Genomic DNA, 14,821 nt, shown 5'->3' on the forward strand with positions numbered 1-14,821 from the left:
AAAAAGGATGTGCAGTTTAAGATGTGTATTTAAGATTGCAATAGTGACAGAATACAGTCATTTTTTAAAATAAATTGATCAGCATTTTTAAGTGACAGAATACAGAAAATTACTTCAAATTCCCCTGTTTTTTTTTTTAGTACTCATATGTAGGCAAAGCATGTGTCTAGGTAGAACGTAATGATGTCACTATAAATGAAAGCATTACAGCGTTACAGTTTCTAGTGGATGTCAGTTATATGTGTCATAACAAAGCTGTTAGGAACTTGACTTTATTAGAGGAATGGGAAAATTATGTGGTTCCTTAAATGGGAGGGTAGGGGTACTGAGGGCATCTGTTTCCTCTCAGTGCATTACTATGTTCTCAGCCTGACTTTGTTCACCAACATTTAACCTTCTCAGCGTGAAATGTAGCACAGGGCAAAAAGGCCTCTAGATAATGAAACGAGAGGCGTGTGATAACCAGACGCTTTATAAAGTACTTAAATCTGAAGTGCTCAGTAAATACAGGGGGAATAAGGTGATCTTTATTTTTAGAGGATCTCACAGTAACAAATAGTGACTGCACGGCTTCTCATTATGCCGAGAAAGGACAATCCCCCAACTATCCATTCTGTATCGCTTGCTCCTTTCAACAATTATAAAGATACAATTACCTTGGGAGAATGTGGCAGTTCAGTTGATTAGCACTGTGAATTAAAAGAATGAGTCACAAATGACATGTCCAGCTCCTTTCTACTGGTCTTTTGTATTCCCAACGCACCTCACCCTGTTGTAAGAAGGTCAAAAATTAGAGAGAGATAACAATTTTCAAGCCGCTAGCACTTAAGAGAAGAATTAACAATCATTCCGTATGTAATTGCCAGTTAATAGTAAATTGGCTTCTAGGTGGCGTGAACAAGCTACAGTACACCACTTCTAGATAACAGTATATCACATATACCATACATAGCATGCGGCCCAGGAGCAACAAGGGATTTTTTTTTGTCTCTTTTAAGGTCCCCAATTCATAGCCAAATAGTGTTATGCAATGTTGTGTTAACTAGTTCCTGCTTAGACACAAGTATCATGAAGATACAGACTGCAACATTTTTAAACATTGTTTTGTATTTAAGTGCAGTTTGTAACTTTTTTGTAACACAAAATATTTTATACTCTTTGTATAACAAAATAATCTTTGTATTATATATAAATATAAATATATATAATAAAGATTATGTATATCAATATCAGGTTTAACAACAAATCATTTGGTGTTTTGTTGTTTGGAATGAAAGGGCATATGAGTGAGAAGAATTAATTAAATTATGGACAAGCTAATGTCATATCAATTGTGTCATTAATATGTTATTTTAATTCTTGTTATGAATTTAGAAGCGTAAAAAAAAACCTTTTGACATTGCTTACATGGCATTAGCTTTTATGTTTTGTTTTTGTTTTTTTTAAGTATTACACAAACTACATATAATTTCTTGTAAATCTTATTTGGCATCAGCTAATTTATTTCACCATATTCAGCTTTGAATGTTCTTAGTATAATGCCTTATTTCGGACTACTCTGTTCTCATCATTGAACACAAAAGCATTCAATACAGAACTTATGAATCTGATTTGAATAATGCAAATATTGTGTACACCTTTGTGTTGTGTACTGTTTTATTTTATTAAAGTGCAACAACTATTCTATCACCTTTCAAAAATAATCTAAAATTATTTGACCACTTATGAACATGTGATACTAGTCCATTACTGATACACGCTATATCCTTTTCATATTAAAAATAAGAAAATACTGAATATACTATATCGTCCAAAAAAGTCATGGCAATGCATCTGGGGGTATCATAACCTTTAAGATGGCTGAGGATCATGGGAAATTGGATTCCGTTACATGTGCTTTTACAGGTTTGGTCCTATTGTTTATGACTGATGACACATCCATATGTAAGATTAGCTCCTCAGATACCAGCGAAGCAAAATGTATTCAAATTAAATCTGTAAAGTAACTGCACCTGTTTAGATGCATTTTAAATGCCCACACACAAAGCTTAACAGGTGCAGCTGTTTGAAGGCATTGTCATTAAATAATAATATAATATCAAGCAAAATATATTGCTTTCATTACATTAATTGTAGTGTGTTTGATGTGCAGCTGCTGTTGTAGTGATTAATATGCAGATACTTTGTAAACTGTGCTTGGCCGTTTACATTTTTTTTTTTGTACGTGTGTAGGTGTTGCCCTTGTGACAATAGTGCATTAACGTTATCACTACTGTGTGATAGTTTTCTTGGACATATGATAGCCATGTGAGATCTCATTTTGGTAAACATCTAGCAGTAGAAGTCAATCTTTGGGACTCCTGATATTGTGGACTACATCTCGCACAACGCTCTTACAGTGATAATGGCAAAGTGGCAAAGCTTTAGGGGAGATATAGTCCTCAACATCTGGAATATTGAAGTTTTACTACCCCTGATCTAGAGTTTCTTAAGAAAACCAAATGCTGTGAACTACATCTACTATAATGATCAACCCTATCTCGTACAGCTCCTATACTAACCCTAAACTATGGTTCCCAGCCAATCTATAACCTTCCGCACCAGCCTAATTTCTGCTTTTAACTGTCAAAATGTACATTTCCTGTTGTGAAGCATCAATGCTTCTACTTCTAAAGAAACTGAGCAAAAACACATGCTTGTTGTAAACACGTGCATGCAAGAACTCATGCTTTCTAGGCCTGTAGTCGCTTCATAGAGTGTTCTAAGTTAACTATGTCCACCAAATAGTAGCAAGAAAAAAGAAAAACTATTGCAAAAAAAAAAAATATCCAAAAAGTAAAAATATAAAATAAAAATCTCATCTTTGACCATTCACTCGTGTAAATGCAAGCTAAATTGTTCAATTTAATATTAACTGTTTTACTTAAATGTATTTATGTTTTTGAGATTTGTCTCTTAGAAATCTTGCAATAGAAGAAAATAGAAAGTTCTTAAGAGATGGCAGCTCCCACAAAATCGTACACCATAGTTAATATACCATTTCTCACAGTAACTTCACATGTGCCTCATTTTTAAATCTATCTGACTGCACTGCAACAGTCAGTTACTTGTATATTGATTGCATTTCAGTGGTGTGGAATGGGTTGGCACTTTATAAATAGATAAATATTTATATTAATATCCGTGTTGCTAACGGATTGCTTGTGGAAAATCTCCTCTACCCACTCACCATTACAAAACTGAGCAAGAAAGGTCATTTTTCAAGCAGATGCGTGCCCAACAGTTGATCTTTAGTCCTGTTTCAATTATTTCTGAAGTTTCCTTCTGTGATAATGATGGCATTCTCAATGAATAACATCCCCCGGCACAGCGGGAACTCAGTTTGTTTAAAACAGAAACACAGAAACAAAAATTTTCACAGGCTCATCTTTGTGAATAATCTTAGATAAAATAATAATAAAAATAAAAAAATAAAAAGATTTTTTTTGTAAACCTCACAACCATTCACATTTATTAAATCCATATCCCTAATGAATATGGATTTAACGTTCACTATCTATACAGATACCCTAGTTTATTCCTTCGATGAAATTAAACAAGATACAAGTTTCATTCATGGATGGCTATAAGGGGTACAGTATTCCTCCACAAACGAACAAACAAAACGTTACCTGCTCACTGTTACAAATCCCAGTGTATACAGCAATAAATGAGGTTTGTAGTACTAATGAATGCACACCTGCAAATGTTTAAAGTGTAAGGTTCATTTAAAACCTTGTAAGCAACTGTAGTGTGCGATACGTTTAGGGATGCATCTCTAGTCTCTAAAAATGTTTGTTTCCTACAAAATTAGGTAATTAATTAACTTTAAATTGAGAACACGTGATACATCTACAGGGTCACAAGAGACACGAGACAATAGTATTGTGTAACTAAAATAGCATCTTATAACAGCTTTGTATATATATTATTACTTATTTTATTAGCATTTATATAGTGACAACTTGATCCAGCATTTCACAATTTTAATATGGAGATATAACAGCAAATATAAGAAAAACGGTAACAAGTGTTAACAAGAAACGAGAGGTTATTGAGGACCCTGCTTGAAGGAGCTTAGGGTTTAGAGGTGGTGAAGTCTAAAAACACAAGAGGAAGAGCAACATATAGAGGATTTATAAGTAACAGGTGAGTGTGCGGAAATTCAGTAAAAAAGTCGTAGAGTGAAGTGGACTGTGGTGCAACTAATTATGTTAGAAGAGAGGCAGCTTTAAGAAATGAGAATTAAACAGGGAGGCTATACGTTTGTCTGACTAAATTAGTTGTTAGAGATTTCCGCGAGGATTGGTGACTAGGGGAAAGTCATAGGAATGACATTTCTTGTGAAATCCAGTATCGGAGAATTGGTGCAATGAGGGGCCAAGAAATGCAGTATAGAGGTAAAGGATGGAGTTTTTAGGTTGTTGGGCTAGAAGGTAGGTTAATTGGAATGTTGATGTCCTCAAGGAGCCAGGAGGGGTGGTGGATTAAGTGAAATTTAGATGAGGAATAGGAGAGAGAAAAGGTCACAAAGAAACCCACCAAGTCACAAGGATATAAAAGGAAAAGAAAAACTCCCCAAGAGTAGTAGATCTTAATGATTCATTGTAGCAAAACCTGAAATGTTTATCTGTCTCATTTGTATAGAAGCCGATATGACAAACCATCTTCTAAATGAACATTGTCTTCCTTTAAGTAGCAATAACAACGAACTAGATCATATCATGTTTAACAATTCACATTACACCTCTTAGAACTCAATTATTTTTTTCTTCTTAAACAGAATGACTTAGTTTATCTTCCCTGCCCACTTAAGAAACACAAGAACTGACCAATTTAATGATCTTTTGTGTGCATTCAAATGTGATTTTACCAATGACACATTTACAATGTTCAGAGTCAATAGCTGCTTACCATCACAGTCAGTGCAAACTAGCTGCCACACAGGTCAATGGTCTTTAAACAAATAACTTGTGTTCACACAGCAAATAGCTGGTAATTACTATCTACAAGTCATAGTATCTTTAGTGCATAACAATTCACAGCTACTGTGTCGGCTTGGTTTAAAAAACAGTACATAATACAGCACTGGAATTCTAAAACTGCTTATTTAACAAAATTGTAGTGGGACTTCAGGATAGCAGTGAGTAAATCTAAAACAACACTCGCAATACCAGAAACAGAGAGGCATTCTAATGGGGAATTGTAACACATTCAAACATGCAAAAAAATGTAAAATACTTAAATAAATGCTTGTGCATGTTCTCAATGAACTAGGACAGTAACCCATCCCTATTTTGGTGTGATGTCACAAATCTAACTTTCTGTCCAGTAATTCGGACTATGTGTGACTTAGCACTCGAGACAGGCGTTATCATGAGATATCCACTCCAAAAACCAAAGTAAACAGCTGCTTTAATGAGTTACATCGGTACAGGTTTCATAAATTAGACACATTCCACCCGGCTAAAAGGGGCTATATTGTTCTTGAACCCTGATTTATTAACTCGTTAAAATAAACTGATAAACGCTTTTTAAATGTCATCAAAAAAAGGAACTTGACTCCACCGATCATTAAATAAAAGATCTGTAATTTCCCATACATCTGCTAAATTCTAATTAAAGGGATACAAAATACAAGTGCAACAATAGCTTCTATATTCACACAACATAACAGAAGAGTATTGTATAAAGAGCAATTCTGGGGTAAATTGCTAAAATGCAGCATTCAGCAGGAGCATTTCAATGGTTTCCACAGTAATTGCTCTACTTTCAGAATGTTGCCCCACTGTTGCCCTTCATACGTAACCCCCTAGTGTTTGTGCCTGTCAGTCATTACATGATGTGCTTGTTTGTGTCATTGTTGCACTGCGTGTTACATTTTTGTACCATGCTAGTTTGTGGCTGCTGTTTACATTGATCATACTGACAATAGTATTAGTTGCTGCATGAAAAATAAATGAATATCTGCCCTTTGTATGGGGCTTTCTTTAAACCAGGCAACAACACAGGCACAGCAAGAGCATTGAAAATATCAATATCGGTGTAAGATACACTTGTCAATAACCTTTTAATATTAAGTAGGGTGTACATATATTTTAATGTATTTAATATATCCTTAAAGATATGCAATATAATATCTAGAGCACTGACCATAAATGAAATATTTTTTTTATATTCTTTATTATTTGATATAATGTCTTTTTTTTTTTTCGTTTCTCTTGCATGGCTCAAGGGAAGCCTGCTGGAAAAAAAAATAGACATATACCATTTGTGCTATTGCACAAGCAGACTATTTGTACCAATCAGTGACAACCATTTACCAGAATTGCTTAAAATGAACTATACTTCATGTAGAAATCGCACATTTAGAGCGTTCCATTCATCATCTGAAAATTGAGGGCCAGTAAACTTTTCTGTTCGTCCAGTGGGATCACAGACATGCATCAAAATGTTAAAAAATGATTGGTGAGAGAGAACTGTCTACCATTTATCAAGGAAAGGAAACATTATTTGCTAATTTTCTAAGCAAGTCACTGACAGGGTGCTTCGTCTTTTGGACCCATAGTGACCAGCATGCCCCTTTTTGTTATTAGTACAAGTCAAGCGCTTTTTGGCTGTTGCTAACAAGACACATTTTTTTCTATCATCAGAGAATGCTTTATTTTTTTTATACTTTTGGTTTCTGGCTGTGACCAAACAGAATCCCAGTGCATTTGCTGATAGGTAGGTACTACATTGTGTTTTCAAGTCCTGGTAACTGGACAGCTAGGCAGCTGATAAATCAACAACTTCCCCAGTCAAGGTGAAGATATTGACTCTGCTGCACCAAAACTGACACATTGTAACAGCGGGAAGACTGTAATTTATCTTAAAAAAAAGGACAAAGAGGTCATTTACGTTTGTGTCAATGCATGATGAGATTTTTATTTCGATCTGATATCTATATTTTCTGTTCTTCAAAACCCACTGGAGGCCAAAAAGTAGACCCCAGCTGCTGGAGTACTGCATCTTCCAGCCTTAAAGTTGTCAAAGCATCATGGTACTTGTAGTTCCACAAGGGATTATCTTTGCCCATCTTTGCTCTAACCTATTAAAAGTATGATTTATTTGCTTGTGTATTTTGTTATTGTAGAAGAGAAGCTTTAATAATTTTAAACTATTTTAATACCAACAAACCTGGTACAATACAGCAAAAAATAATTACTCAACTACGGTTAAATAAATAATAAAAATGCTATACATATATTTGTTTATCTTCATCACTACACGAGACCCCCATTTGATCACGTAACATTATGTTGTAAGGGATCAACAAAAAGAATGATTATTCTCGCTGAGAAATCACCCATAGACCGTGTTCCCTGCTGATTTTATCTTGCATGCTGGTATGCAGTTTGTAAGCAAGCAATTTACCATTGCGTTTTATAGTTGAGACATTAAAGTGTTTCAATTTTGCTTTATTACATGTTTAAATTTGCATAGGTGCTAATTTTATTACTTTGAGCCTAATCCAGCTTTAATACCATACCATACTTTTCATTATGACTTGCTTCCCCCTTACATTAAAGATTAGAATACTCGATTTTATAAGTATTTTACTATTTTAATGCTAAGCCCAGGTGATAAAAGTAATGCTTACATCACTATGATTATATCAAATAACAGTGACTATTTTGTTTTTTAATGGATTGTGACTTATAGGAGCATGTTGGTTTTTACATTGAATATATACATGACCGTTAGATTGTTTATGTGTTTTGGAGAGATCTCTTGAAAAAAGAAATGAAGGTGGTAGTACACGAGATCTAGAAAGTAGCCATGTCCTATCAGTGTAGAATATCAAGATTCAGAGTTAACAAAGTTTAGCATTTCTCTAATTGACATATAAAAAAAAAAGTTTTATTTATTTTTTCATCGTTAAAATCTAGTTTGTGTCTGGCAAATAACAAATTCATTTTTCACAGCTCGTATCTGGGTTCCTGGGTTGCCATAAGCACAAGAGCTGTACAGGATGCAGTGGTGACTGGTGTTCTGTGTTTCTTAAAACTCTATTAAGATTGTGTGGCCTGTTTTCCTTCCTGTACACTACATTACAGACTAAGAGAGCAGTGACATTGATGTCATAGTCCAGTGTCAGTAGTAGAACAGAGTGTGTAAGAGAAAGCAGGGCAGAGAGATCTGTGCTGATTAGATCCCAGATCTGCTACTCTACTGCAGTAGACCATTAGTGACTATGCCCCGGCCTTCTCTTCGAATGGTATTTGACAGTTCTATGTAACTGTCTGAGCAAATAAAACATTAATTCATAGAACTTCTCACAATGACGTTGCAGCGCTAACCTAAAGCTTTGTGTCATCTACTCATCATCCATTTTAGTAGGAAAAACATGTAATAAACTATTGTTTTTGAATGTGTATGTGGATAATGTCCATTATTCACCAACACCTAAATAAAGTTAAAAAAAAAACATATATGAATCTTAGAAACTTGTGCCTATAATCTCGCCTGTACTGCAATTATGTGATTAGTAAAAATAACACAAAATATGTCGCATTTTAAAGACCATTGGTTCGGCGCCATGAGTCGTTACATCGTAGACGTTTTAAAATCATGCAGATAGTCAATAACCCCCTTTCGACTAAGCTGTGGATTTTTAAACGTCTACAATTATTTATTATGAGTATTTATCAAATATTAAACAGGTGCCATTGTAGCGCAAATTGCTAAATAGGTAGCAATCGCCACGGAAACTGATACAATGACTAATAGTTTATAGCACATTGATAAATCTCCACTTGAGAGTTTTCTTGCATGTGCACATTTTTCTGAAACTAAGATATCTTGGATTTCCTTGTCCACTCGGTTTGGGAATATTTTTTATAAACTCATAAGGAACTATGGTAAAAAAAAAAAAAGATCATGTTATGTCTTGCCAAGAGGCACGGTCTAGCCTCTGAAGTCAGTGAACCTGATAGGTTATTTTATTACACAGTGTTCTGTGGCTGCAGGGTTGGGATGGGTAGGTGCAGTATCAGCACTGCTACAATAAACCATAGCTAAACATCTTGTATCGGAGATGTAAACATACGTGGTTAAGCGTAATCGGATAGGTGTCCGCTAGCATTTTTTTTTTTTATGGCATGAAAATTGAGCTGCTATTGTTTCTGAGCTTTGTATTTTATGACTTTATCATTATTTAGCTATAGGATCTTTGAATGTGGACCAGGAATCTAATGATGAAGACTAAAATCAAGGTCTTTTCACTAAACATTGATGATTGTTTTTGAACTTTGCTCCAGAATTAGTTCATACGTAAACTGCAAAAATATTGAATCCTGAATTAGCAACCTACAGCAATCATTACACATAGATAATGCTTGATGCTGTGTGCAAATAAGGTACAATTGGGTTTGTTTGCATTCTACACACAATATACTGTTCTTCAGTCATACATTATAAAGTTCTGGATATTATTACTCAGATACATCATTATAATGTATCTATGGTTAGAACTAAGAACAGTATTTTCTTTTTCTGAAAAACAGCACTTTCCCTATTTCTTAATATATTTGTTGATTATTACACTGGCTGTCTGCAGAGCCCTCTAGTTTCAGGCTTCCAGTTCATGAGCTTTAACAGGCCATTCCTTGCTTACATTTATCATCTTGCTCTGGAAGTTGACAGAAGTAGGATTAAGTCACTTATCATTGACAGCGGAGCCAATCCTGAAGGAAACAGAACTGCATAATGGAACCCTACAGGTATAGGACCTTTGCCAACATGCAAAAATCAGCCACCAAACAGTCTGTAATAGGGAGATATTTTATTGGGTTATGGTTGGTTGTTATTTTCAAGTGAAATACTCTGTAACTCATCAGGTACAGGTCTTTCCAGAAACTATCGTGGTATGCATTGGTATTTCAAAAAAGCAGGCTTGTGTTGGAACCCTTTCTCCCAGAAATATTCTTATGGCCCCACATAGGACAGTAGCGAAGCAGTCTGAAGCCAACGTTCAACTGCAAAGCAAACACTGATAGGACATTTCGTACCATACACAACTTAATCTTAATCAGTGCAGCAAGAGGACTGCATTAAGAACCCAGTTTTATAGATCCTGGAGTTTGTGGTGTTAAATAAATCCGGTAAGGCAACGGACATGTTTTAGTCTATCGCAACTGCTTCTGGATTAGTAAATAGCTCACAGAATAAAATGCTACAGTATGGTTCGTGACAAAAGTAATTAGAATCTTTTGCAATTTAGTAGAGCAGGTGCAGCCAGTTTATACATTCTCAAGGTAAAGTAAAGTGCCTGAGAGAAAACAGAGATTCACGGGGAAAAAAAACACATTTTTTTTTATTTTTGTAGCAGAAGAAAATTTCTTTTGGCTTCTTCAAGTGAAATAGAATAGGATCAAATCCTCTTTTACATTTTTACACTAAATAGGTTGTAATAGCCTGTAGGTTGTAGACTTAGTAAGTCAAGGATATTAGTCCTGCTTCAACAAGCAAGACTGCGTTCAGATGAATGATGTGTTCAAACCTCCTCTGTCTTTGTATTTCCTATGCACTGCACTATGCTTGGCTTACCCTGCCGAGTACTGTGATTGAAATTCATTGCCAAATTTATTGAGAAATTAATGAGAAAAGCTGCAAAGTATTGACTTTGAGAGGAAAACACAACTCATCTTGAATGAGGAGGAAAATGCAGCAATAATTTAGCCACTATTGATTTTACTCTGTCCATGTATTGATCTTCATTTTACAATATTAATTTGCACCTGCGATCGGCTGCAAGGGGAACTGATTTGATTTCTTTGCTGAGTTAATGTACAAAGCATTAGGTGTTCTTAAGATGTGGTTGTAGTACAAGTCACTTTTGAAAAGGATATAATATATATATATTTTTTTTTTTCTTCCTGCATATGTATGTGCTTGTTACCAAAATAGACTTAAAATTATTATTTTTTGTCTGACAAAATATTAAATCAAATCTTTTCTGAAATATATACCCCTTCTCAGCCCCGTAGGCTGTATTTCATTGCACGAGGAGCTAACAGCAACATGAGATTCCAACCACCAATTCTCATCATCATGCCCGCATTGGTTCAAAGTTCATGAAATTTCTATGAGCATTGATCTATCCACATCGATTTTTCTTCTTTTTTTTTTTTTAAAGCAGGAGATCTTTGAAATTTTAATTTCCCAAGCATCTGAATTTCTTATAGATGAAATTCACTTGCTGAAGACAGTTGATGATAAAGTGAAGGACTTTAGGATTTGATACATTGTATCACGTTGTGTGGATGTTTTTATTTTTATTGTAGTATGTTGTGTGGATAAAGGGTTTATGCTCCGGTTACTGAAGTTAGCATGTTGTTTTTTCTCCATAACATATTATTTATTCCACTATTATTTCTGATCATTTCTGAATACGTACATGCAAGAAACAAAGAGACTTTTTTTTTTTTTTTTCCCAGGCGCAATCATTTCCTCACAGCAGTCTTTATCACCTGGTCAAATTCACCAACCTACTTATCAGTGGGACATTTAATAACCTCAAGGCGATCTAATTGCTATTGGCATTTTTCCCCCTTGGATTCTACTGGTTAATGTGTAAACTACTTGTCAGCAAATAACGCTTTGTCACTGAAATCACTAACACCCTCTAGAGGAATGTCTTCGAATTGAGCAATTTAATTTTACTTTATTTAATTTTTACACATTACAACCTGTGCTTACCCAGTCAGGTGAAAGCCTCGGAGTCCGATCAGCCATAACATCAGTTTCGCTGTTTGAAAGGAAGGTTGCATCTTATTTAACAGACTTTTTTAGTATTATTTTTTTTTTTTTTTGGTTTGCTTCGTTGAAACGCTCTTGTCCTTTAAAATGGATCTGCAGATGTTCCTATTATGTAGTTATGCTGCTAATGTGAAAAACTGTCTCATTATGGGGATCTGTTTGTTGCTTGAAAATTACTGCATTATGACAAATGCATGATTGGGACGTAACAGGAAGATGAACAATTATTGAAATGAAACTGGAACTGGCTTAATGGTAGAACGCAGCAGCTGGAATGAAGCAAATTAATGTCTTCCTGTTATTATTATGGTAGTCAGGGTTTTTTTTTTTTTAGGCAGGAGGAAAATGTGTGTCAAACCCAGATTCCTTATATCTCTTTTCTGGCTGCACACTTGCTAAAACAATAGGTTGTCAGTGTTAAAAGAAGCTTGTTTCCTGCATTACCATTTTTCCCTTCACATATATAATGATGCAATTTAAATGTAAGGCTGGGAACTTGTACGCAATTACTTGGGAATCCGTATTCTTTCAGTGGACTGATAACATAGCTGCTATGTACAATAGATCTCAGTTGTGTTGGAACAGTCGAAATGTGACTGAGACATTATCAGTGTCACGATACAAGATCAGCGCTTCTTGGAAGTTTGAAGTCCCAAACAAGGAACCTGATAAATTCTTCGTGTATTGAAATATAGAAATGTACATACTAAATAAATATTAGTATTACATTAACTTAGAATTAAACAGGACTATACTATTCTAGTAATATTTTTTTATTTTTTTGTTATTTGACCTACTTTGTATTGGTGGAGTTGTGATAACACCACAATATTACAATAACAGTGCATGATAGTGCCAGGCAGGCACAGACAGGCATGATCTTAGATTGTAATGCAATGACGTCATTTAAAAAAAAAAAAAAAAACGTTTCTTGTGCTAGTTCTAATATCCGAAAGTGCAGTTTGGCATAAACAGCAACACTTGATGCCAGAGTTGGTCCAATAATAGCTGTGGGTCTTGTGAGATCCACATGCCAACAATGCTATCCTGCTGTTTGCAGTACAATAGAAAACAAAACGGGAGAGTATATGTGTGTGTATTACATGTTTTGGTAAATATATTGTTTTGTTTTTGTTTTTGTTTGTCAGGAGGTGGTCAAGTATTACATGTTTTGGTAAATATATTGTTTTGTTTTTGTTTTACTGCACATCATGGAAAGCTAAACTATTTTTTTTATAGAACAATTTCAGACTAGGTTCCAAAACTGGAGTAGTCCTTATGGAAACCAGTCGAAAGCTCTTTATTGCACTTTTAGAACGCTGACCCAACACTGCTCTGCATCAAATGATTTAATTTCAATATTTATACTGCTCTTTAAGGATATGGTAGATGGCAGCGATACTAAACTGAACCATACTCGGTTTGATGTACAGCACATTTTGGCAGTACAATTATTCACGCATTCCTTCTAAAAGTGCAAAAAGTTAAACTGGGGGTGGCCAAAACATAGATCAATTAAAACCCACATGATGGATTGCTAGCTTAAAGGGTGGTATGGCATAATGGGGGTTCTATAATAGCCAGGGAGCTACCTTTTGGTCACGTAAGGGTTAAACAACGAAAACAGTTGAGTTGTCAAAACAAGCGCATTAAAAATAAGCGCCGTTACGAGAAAGAAAAATCCCCAGAATGTTGCCAATTGGTATATTTATAATTGTATCAGGCAGATTTAATATTTTCTGGTCGCAGCTGCAAGCTGATAGTCTGATAGCGATTTCTGCTGCCACATTAGTTTCAGCAATCCCAACTTGAACTGACATCACAGACCGTTAAAATTTTATCAATTGTGGTATGATTAATCCCCTAGTACACTGGGATGACTTAAATATTTAGAATGTTTCTTCTGTTATGAATTTAATGCATGTAAAGCAACCAGATTAACTCCAGAGCACTCAGAAGTATTTAAATATGTATCCTTCTTGAGCTGAAGGCTATTTCTGCGCATAGGATTCATTGAGTATATTTGGTCATGTCAGACCTTATTTGTTTGACCCACTCTGGATATTGGCCTGCATATGATAACAGGCTATCTGGCTCTTTCAGAGTCTGTCTGATTGCTTGCTTCATTTGGCATGGAATGTGATTCTTGCTATTGTAGCTGCAGCATTCATTCAGGTTTTATGGCTGTGTAATTTTCTTATTCTAAAATAAAAGCTATTCAACAAAAATGACTATGCATTAGGCCACAGAAGCCTACTCAAATGGATATTAATACAGTTTATCTCTTAAAAAAATGGGACGAATAATGTATTTCAAAAAGATAAAAGACCTTCCGTTTAAATGAGAAATGTTAATATGTTATGCCATAGTTAATATAAAGATATTTCACAAGGGGAGCTTGTTTTATGACTTTTGACACACCAGGCTAGTAATCTGACATATCTTAAATTCTATATTTCTGTACGTAATCATATCTTCCACTTCCTTAAAACTATTTTTTTTTTTAATGTAAGCAAATTACTGGCATTAATTACTAGTTGAATTAAGTACATGTGTGAATATATATAATTTTCGCCATGTGTGCTTAATAGAACTCTGACACAAAAAGGGCAAACGCTAATTGAAATGTTAGGAAGAGGTGAATTAGATGATTAAATATTATGAACATAGATTACATATTTTTTTTTTATATATATCGTTTGCATATGTATAATGCCAGATTGGATTGCAGCACCATTATTTTGAACACAGCAAAGATGTTTACATATTGAACACTGCTTTAACATATACAGATATTTCTAGTTTATTTTTTCTGCATATCTTATAAATGCACAGGAATAAAAAATGCTTTTTGTCTTCTAAATAAATATCTTCTCTTTATCCATGTAAGTTACCCAAGGCTCCTTCTCTAATTATCCATGAGGTCAGTAAGCAAAATTGGGAAGAAGCTGGGAGATCAATACAAATTATCCCTGAGCAA

At 34.7% G+C, this 14,821-nt stretch overlaps 1 protein-coding gene across 12 annotated transcripts in view; it reads left to right on the forward strand.

The window, feature by feature from the left end:
• The window catches only part of EBF3 (EBF transcription factor 3), a 132,922-nt gene that overhangs the window by 97,493 nt on the left and 20,608 nt on the right, over positions 1-14,821 (forward strand). The gene's annotated exons all lie outside the window — the stretch shown is intronic.

The sequence above is a fragment of the Pelobates fuscus genome, chromosome 10 (genome assembly GCF_036172605.1).
Source record: "Pelobates fuscus isolate aPelFus1 chromosome 10, aPelFus1.pri, whole genome shotgun sequence".
Lineage (NCBI taxonomy): Eukaryota > Metazoa > Chordata > Amphibia > Anura > Pelobatidae > Pelobates > Pelobates fuscus.